This window comes from Bactrocera latifrons, unplaced genomic scaffold (assembly GCF_001853355.1).
Source record: "Bactrocera latifrons isolate USDA-ARS-PBARC rearing strain unplaced genomic scaffold, ASM185335v1 scaffold_1401, whole genome shotgun sequence".
Classification (NCBI taxonomy): Eukaryota; Metazoa; Arthropoda; class Insecta; order Diptera; family Tephritidae; genus Bactrocera; species Bactrocera latifrons.
In genome coordinates, this window is record NW_017534855.1 from 3,108 (window position 1) to 9,617 (window position 6,510).

The following is a 6,510-nucleotide window of genomic DNA, read 5'->3' on the forward strand; positions in this document are numbered from 1 at the left end:
GGTAGATATGCTGGCTTTAATCGGTCTATAGAAATATTTTCTGGTTTCCTTTTATTTCAATTCTGTAATACTTTTCCTCTCGTGATAAAACTTTATAAGGAATGATTTCTGACGAAAACGTTTCGCATGTCACCAGATCGGGATGTACAAATACTTTCCTTGGACCGTGCCATGATGTAGTGGATGGTCTGATGGTGCTCATTAGGTCTCGGAGTTGAGTAACGAATTCTGACTGTGTTTTATTCGGCTGTCGTGCACAAAAAATTCTGAAGGAATTCGTAGCGTTGTACCGTAGATTGATTCTGCCGGTGATGTTCCTAGGTCTTGTTTGTAGACGGTTCGCCCAAGAGTATTGTTGGTAGAAAGTCGGTCCAACTTTCGGAGTTAATGCATAAAATTGCAGTCTTCAACGTTCGGTGTCATCTTTCTACTATACCGTTTGCTTGTGGGTGATATGGTGTTGTCTTCAGATGCGTTATACCAAGCGATGATGTTAGCTCTGCAAATAAGGTAGATGTAAATTGACGTCCACGATCTGATGTAATGACGGCTGCAACTCCAAATCTTGCGATCCAATTGGCGATGAGAGCTTTTGCGATAGTTGGTGCTGTCATATCGGGTATAGGAATATCTTCTGGCCATCTCGAGAAGCGTTCGATGATTGTTAGACAATAACGGTTACCTGCATGTAAGGTAAATGGGCCTAAACGTCGATATTAATGTGATCGAATCGAGAGTCTCCGGACTCGTAGCGTTTGAGAGGCTTAAAATGTGTCGAGTGATTTTTGCCTTTTGGCATTGATCGCATGCTCTTACGAATGCAATACTGTATTTTTGAATTCCAGGCCAAACAAATTTGCTTGTCAGTACCCTGGCTGTAGCGCGAGTAACTGGATGGCATAACCCATGGGTAGCTCGTAACACTTCAGAGAGCGGAACTTCTTTGTGATGAATGGTCTTATATTTCTGGTCGATGCGTCGCAGACTATTTGTTTATCGCATCCGGGTATAGTAAAATATTTTGACTGAAGCGACGAGTTAACGTTCTTTTGGAATATAAGCTTGAGTTCTTGATCGACTTTTTGGTCTTCAGCGAGTTTGTTGTAATCTATACTGGTTGTTTGGATTTGCGCAATTCTGGAGAGCATGTTGGCTGTTACATTTTCTTTTCCTTCCACATGGCGAATGTCTSTAGTTATCTGGGAAATGTCATCAAGCTGGCGACCTTGTCGGTTGGAGGATTCTTCTGGAATGCATAAATTAGTGGTTTGTGATCGCTGTAGATGTGAAAGATGCATCCTTCCAGCATATATTTAAAATGACGAACGGCCATGAATATTGCTGTAAGCTCTCTGTCATAAGTGCTGTAACGTACCTGCGTTTTGTCGAATTTTTTTGAAAAGTATGCTAATGGTTCGAAGTTTCTGTCCGTTACCTGGTGTAAGACAGCTCCTGCAGCTTTATCTGAAGCATCGACCCATAATGACAACTCGGCGTTCTTCGAGGGGTGTGCTAAAAGAGATGCATTCGAAAGCTGGGTTTTACATTCTTCGAAAGCTGCTGTCAAAATTTCCGTCCAGTGGAGTTTAGAGCGATCGTTCTTTTTGTTACCTGGACACATGACTAAAAGTGGTATTTGCGCTTCGATTGCATGTGGGATAAAGCGTCTGTAAAGATTTATTCTGGCCAAGAATCGATTGTGACCATTGACTTTAGTTGGTTTGTCAAGATCTCTCATAACTTGTACGCGTTGCTTTAGAGGTCRTATTCCTTCTGCTGAGATGGTGTGTCCTAAGAATGTGATTTCGGACTTTCCAAAGATTGACTTTGTAGCATTTAGTCTTACGTTATGTTTCTGTAGGCGCTCGAGGAGTTGACGGAGGTGAGATAGATGTTCGTCTACGGATGATGATGCTACACAGATGTCATCCATATATGGAAATACAAAATCTAGTCCTCGTAGGACATCGTGTATGAGTCTTTGTAGTGTCTGCGCTGCGTTGCGAAGACCGAAAGGCATAAAGATAAATTCGAAGAGGCCGAAAGGCGTAATAATAGCTGTTTTCGGAACAAATTCTGGATTTACGGGAACTTGGTGGAAGGCTTTTTGCATATCGATTTTTGAAAATATCGTCTTACCATTTAAATTACAGGTGAAGTCCTGTAGGTATGGAATGCCCTGAAATCTCCACATGGTCGCCAGGTACCGTCTCCTTTCATGACCATGTGAAGAGGGCTGGCCCAACTACTGTTCGATGGGCGACAGATGCCCAATTTGATTAAACTTTCGAATTCTGCTTTAGCCGCTGCCAGTTTGTCTGGTGAAAAGCGTCTTGGTCGAGCAGATAGAGGTGGGCCGAGAGTTTCGATGTGATGAACGACTGAGGATATGGCTAGGTTTCCGGGTTGTGCAACGTGTGTTAAATTGCTAAACTCTTTGAATAGGCTTGCATATGCGCATGACGTGTCGAATGATTTTATTGATAATTTATTGTTACTTACGAGCTTCCCAGGCGATGTCACTGATGTTAGATTGTCGACTAATCGTTTCTTTTTTAAGTCAACCAACAGTCCATTGTGGCTTATAAAGTCGGCTCCAATAATTCCGCTCGTAACGTCGGCGATGAGGAAGTGCCAARGGGATTCTCATCTTAAGCCTAAATTGATTTTAATAAGCACTTCGCCGTATACGGTAATTGGGGTGCCGTTTGCCGCAAAAAGTTTAACGGTTGATGGCTTCATGTCGTTGTTTCTAGTGGTTTTGAGAATTACCGATCCGTCTGCCCCGGTGTCTATTAAAAAGTTGTATTGAGAAAGTCCGTCAAAGATTTTCAAGCGGTGTGTGACTGCAGGAGTTCCGTTACCGATAGGCGCTGCAGTTTTAGTTTCCTATAGTCATTCGCTCTGTTGCCCGTTATTGTAAGAGCAGGGTTTCCTACAAGTTCGTGCTTTGGCCCCAAATTTATGGTGATACCAGCATAATTCGGTTGCCTGTGCGCTCTCCTGGCGTGTATTTCGTTCTTGTCTCGGTCGGCTTCGGCTGACGCTTCGTGATCGGTGCGTTTTTATGGATTCGATTTGCCTCGTCAGTTGCACGATTTCTTTTTTTAATTCCTCTAGCGTGGTTGACTCATTGTTAGTTAGCGTAGGGGTGCCTGTTGCCGGTGCTTGGTTATCTACCATGCTAATTTGTCGAAAATTCATGGAGTCCGCGATGGCGTCTGCAACAGCAACTTTGATGCGATAACAGCAGCTTGAGCGTGAGGAGGTAGACGCGATTCCCAGAGGTCGATTATCACTGTCTCGGAAAGAACACGCTGTACGCGTCATTGTTAGCTATCCGCGAATTGCGCTATAAGTTTGGACTTGATGTAGTTGTAACGATTTATTGAGGGAGTAGAGTCGATTATGGCCTTCAGCTCCATTAGCTTGCTTGGTGGAACGTGCGCCATGACCAGATTATATTTTCGTGCATCGTGAGTCACACCTGTAGCAGCGAACTGAATTCCAGTGACAAAAAATAAGACTCGATGTTGGTGTCGTTCATATTTGGCGGGCTAATGCGAGGAACCATTGCTGCATCCACGTGTAGATCGGGCTGATGCACTTCGATTGCTGATCTAGCCAGAATGCCTTGAGGTTGATTCGCCTGCGCTGCCGATTGTACGCTCGCGGGCGGAGATGCCTGTGCGGTGCTTTCGCCTTGCTATTCCATCTGTAGATTCGTTTCACTTGTTTTGGAGGTTTATTGTTTAATTTAGAAATACTTTAATATTCTTTAACAAAATTAAATGCTCTCCGGGTATACGTCCGTTCGGCAAGACGGTTTGTACAAAAAGGGAAGAATGATAGGATTCTGGGAAATGGGTTGCTTACAGCTAGAATGAAAAAGGTAGTACAGCGTTGCTAAAGGATAGTGTTGTAAACGTAGCAAAGGGTTGCTTATAAGCGGTGAACACGGTGTTGCCACATATATAATAAAAAAAATCGTCTCCTGGACTAGATATATGCTTCGTGGTGTAAAATATAACTCTCACGTTTTCAAGCATATGTTGTTATAGGCTTTACTAAAATGCTTCTAAGAATTTTTTGAGCATGGCATTTCTTTCTCTTTCAATTTGAAGGGCCTCCCTGCCATCCTCTTTAATTGCTTCAATTTCCGCCTTAATTTTTCTATTTGAAGCCCGGAATTCCTCCAAAAATTCATTTTGAATATTATTTGAAGTATGTATTTTTTCTTTTCCTTGCAGGTCCTCGTCTACAAACTGCAATTCTTCCTGGGAATCTAACGTAATGGAAGAGCTGTTAAGGGGTGATGCACAGTGTATAACTTCGTGACCTGTAATAAATTAGTTTATAAAAATAAATATAAACTCTTCCAATTTCTGTTTTGTTTTACTAACCTATGCTCTCCTCCACCAATGTTTCCAAATTGAAGCTTTTATAGCTCCCGAGGATACTATTTATTTTAGGGTAGAATTCCCAAGTCGAACTGCTGCCGCCAGAGGGACCAATAGATTTCCTCTCATCTCTGTAAAATTTTTTGGAAATTTGTATGTGAATAAATGCACATGAATATTAAATAAACTTAACTTTATTTATTTGTCAAATTATGTATTTTCACACTAATTTCAGTTTCGGAATATATAGTACATGCTGCTTTATAGCCATTTCTACAGACATATCCTTTAAAACGTGAGAAATACGTTTTACACCACGAAGCTGTGTCAATTTTTCCCTCCACAAGCATAAAGAAGTTCAGCAAATTTACACATATTTTAAATTTTATTAAAAATAAGTTTACTAACCTTTTCCCTCGCTGTCGGCCACTTTTGTTTACTATGTCATTTGACATTTCTCCTCCTTTTCGCAAAAATTGTCGATAAAATTAGGAATAACACCGTTAATCTAGTTGTGTAATCTAAGATTAATTTTTAATCTCGGATTAACTAGAAAGGAATTTTGTATGGTAAATCTCGTTTCTTAATTACGGATTATCGAGTTAATCTCGTTAATGTAGATAGTCTCGTTATATGTAAACATACTATTAGCTTCCTTTTTACGTTAATATAGTGATCAATACCAGTCTGAACATAGGGCCCTTTTTTGCTTGGTACATTCTCACCTTGCATTTTGGTTTCCTTCCTGAATACTGGTCAGCGCATTTGTTGTTGCCCGTTTGCTCTTATCTGCTGCTTCGGCTGACTGCGCTTGCTTACTTTCTTTTCAGCTGATCGCTGCGATGATGAGTCATCCCTGTTAATTTTATTTTTTTTTTACAGGAGTTACTGTTGGCTCGACAAAGCTAAAGTAGGCATTTAAAGAATGCTGGTGAGGCTGAGTAGCACTCATTTTTATTTATTTGACTATTTTTCTTTTTTTGTTTTTACTTTCTGTTTCGTGCACAATTTGTTTATGTTTACTTATAACAACTTGGGTACACTTTTTCTATTTGTTTATTTTCTATTTAATAATTTTTTTGATTTTTAATTTTTGTTTGTTTCCGTTTTAATCACAGAATTCACGGAGCGAGTTAAAAACACGTCCGTACACCTTGAATATACTGTAATATAATATAAATATGAGCATCGGTTAACTTATGGTAACACCGATAACTCGACTTAGAGTCCTGTTTATAAAAATATACTATATCTGACCAACATACGCGACTATTTTYAAAAGCAACTTTATTTTTCTTATTTTCTACACAGTTTCGACTTTATTTTAATAAATAGGGACTGTCGTAAAAAACATATTTTCTTAATGTTGAAAAAAGGCCGTGACATTGAAACACCTAACAAATTAGCTAAATTTTGAAAATAGGTACCCTGGTCACAAAAAAACTGGCAAGGAACTAATCCTATATTTTGCAGTTGGGTAATGGCTTCAAAAATGTATTTCTTGAGGACATCCACTCTGCTGGAAACTTTTACGAAAAAATAAGACAATGGGTGGGACCAAGGCTCTCSACGTATACCTTGCACCATTATGGTCATTGCAGGTGTTGCTAATCTAGAATTGCGATTTTCATCCATAATCCTTAATACCTACCACCCTATCGAATTTCCTATCATACTGCAAATGACATTTCATCACATGAAACCGACATGAACTTTTGTTCGAAAGTGAGTCCCCTACTCCTGATCTTTAACGATTTTATGCTGCTTTGGGTGCAACCTGGGAAACGAGGCCAATCTGCGACAAAATTTTGTGAAGTATTTTCCGAGGGAAAACTAAGTTGTGGCTTAAGGTAGCGGTAAGCAATTGGCGACAAAAAAAAAAAATACACCCAAAGCTTAAGTTGTAAAAAAACTATCATACCGCCGACCGTGATTTGGGCGATTACTATTTAAAAAACTACTCTTAATACAAGGACCTAACTAAGGAGGAACTTTGCTGCAAACTATCTCAAGAGGATCTGACTTTTTCCTAAAGGAACTACTTGTGAACATTTCTCTACATCTTTCTAATTCAATTGTCATTTGGACCAACTGAGCTTTTAAACTCCTA

The 6,510-nt window shown here is 39.9% G+C and overlaps 1 pseudogene; it reads right to left on the bottom strand.

Annotated features, from left to right (window-relative positions):
- Nucleotides 1–3,332: 3,332 nt before the first annotated feature.
- Nucleotides 3,333–4,683, bottom strand: LOC108965506 (annotated as a pseudogene).
- Nucleotides 4,684–6,510: the final 1,827 nt, after the last annotated feature.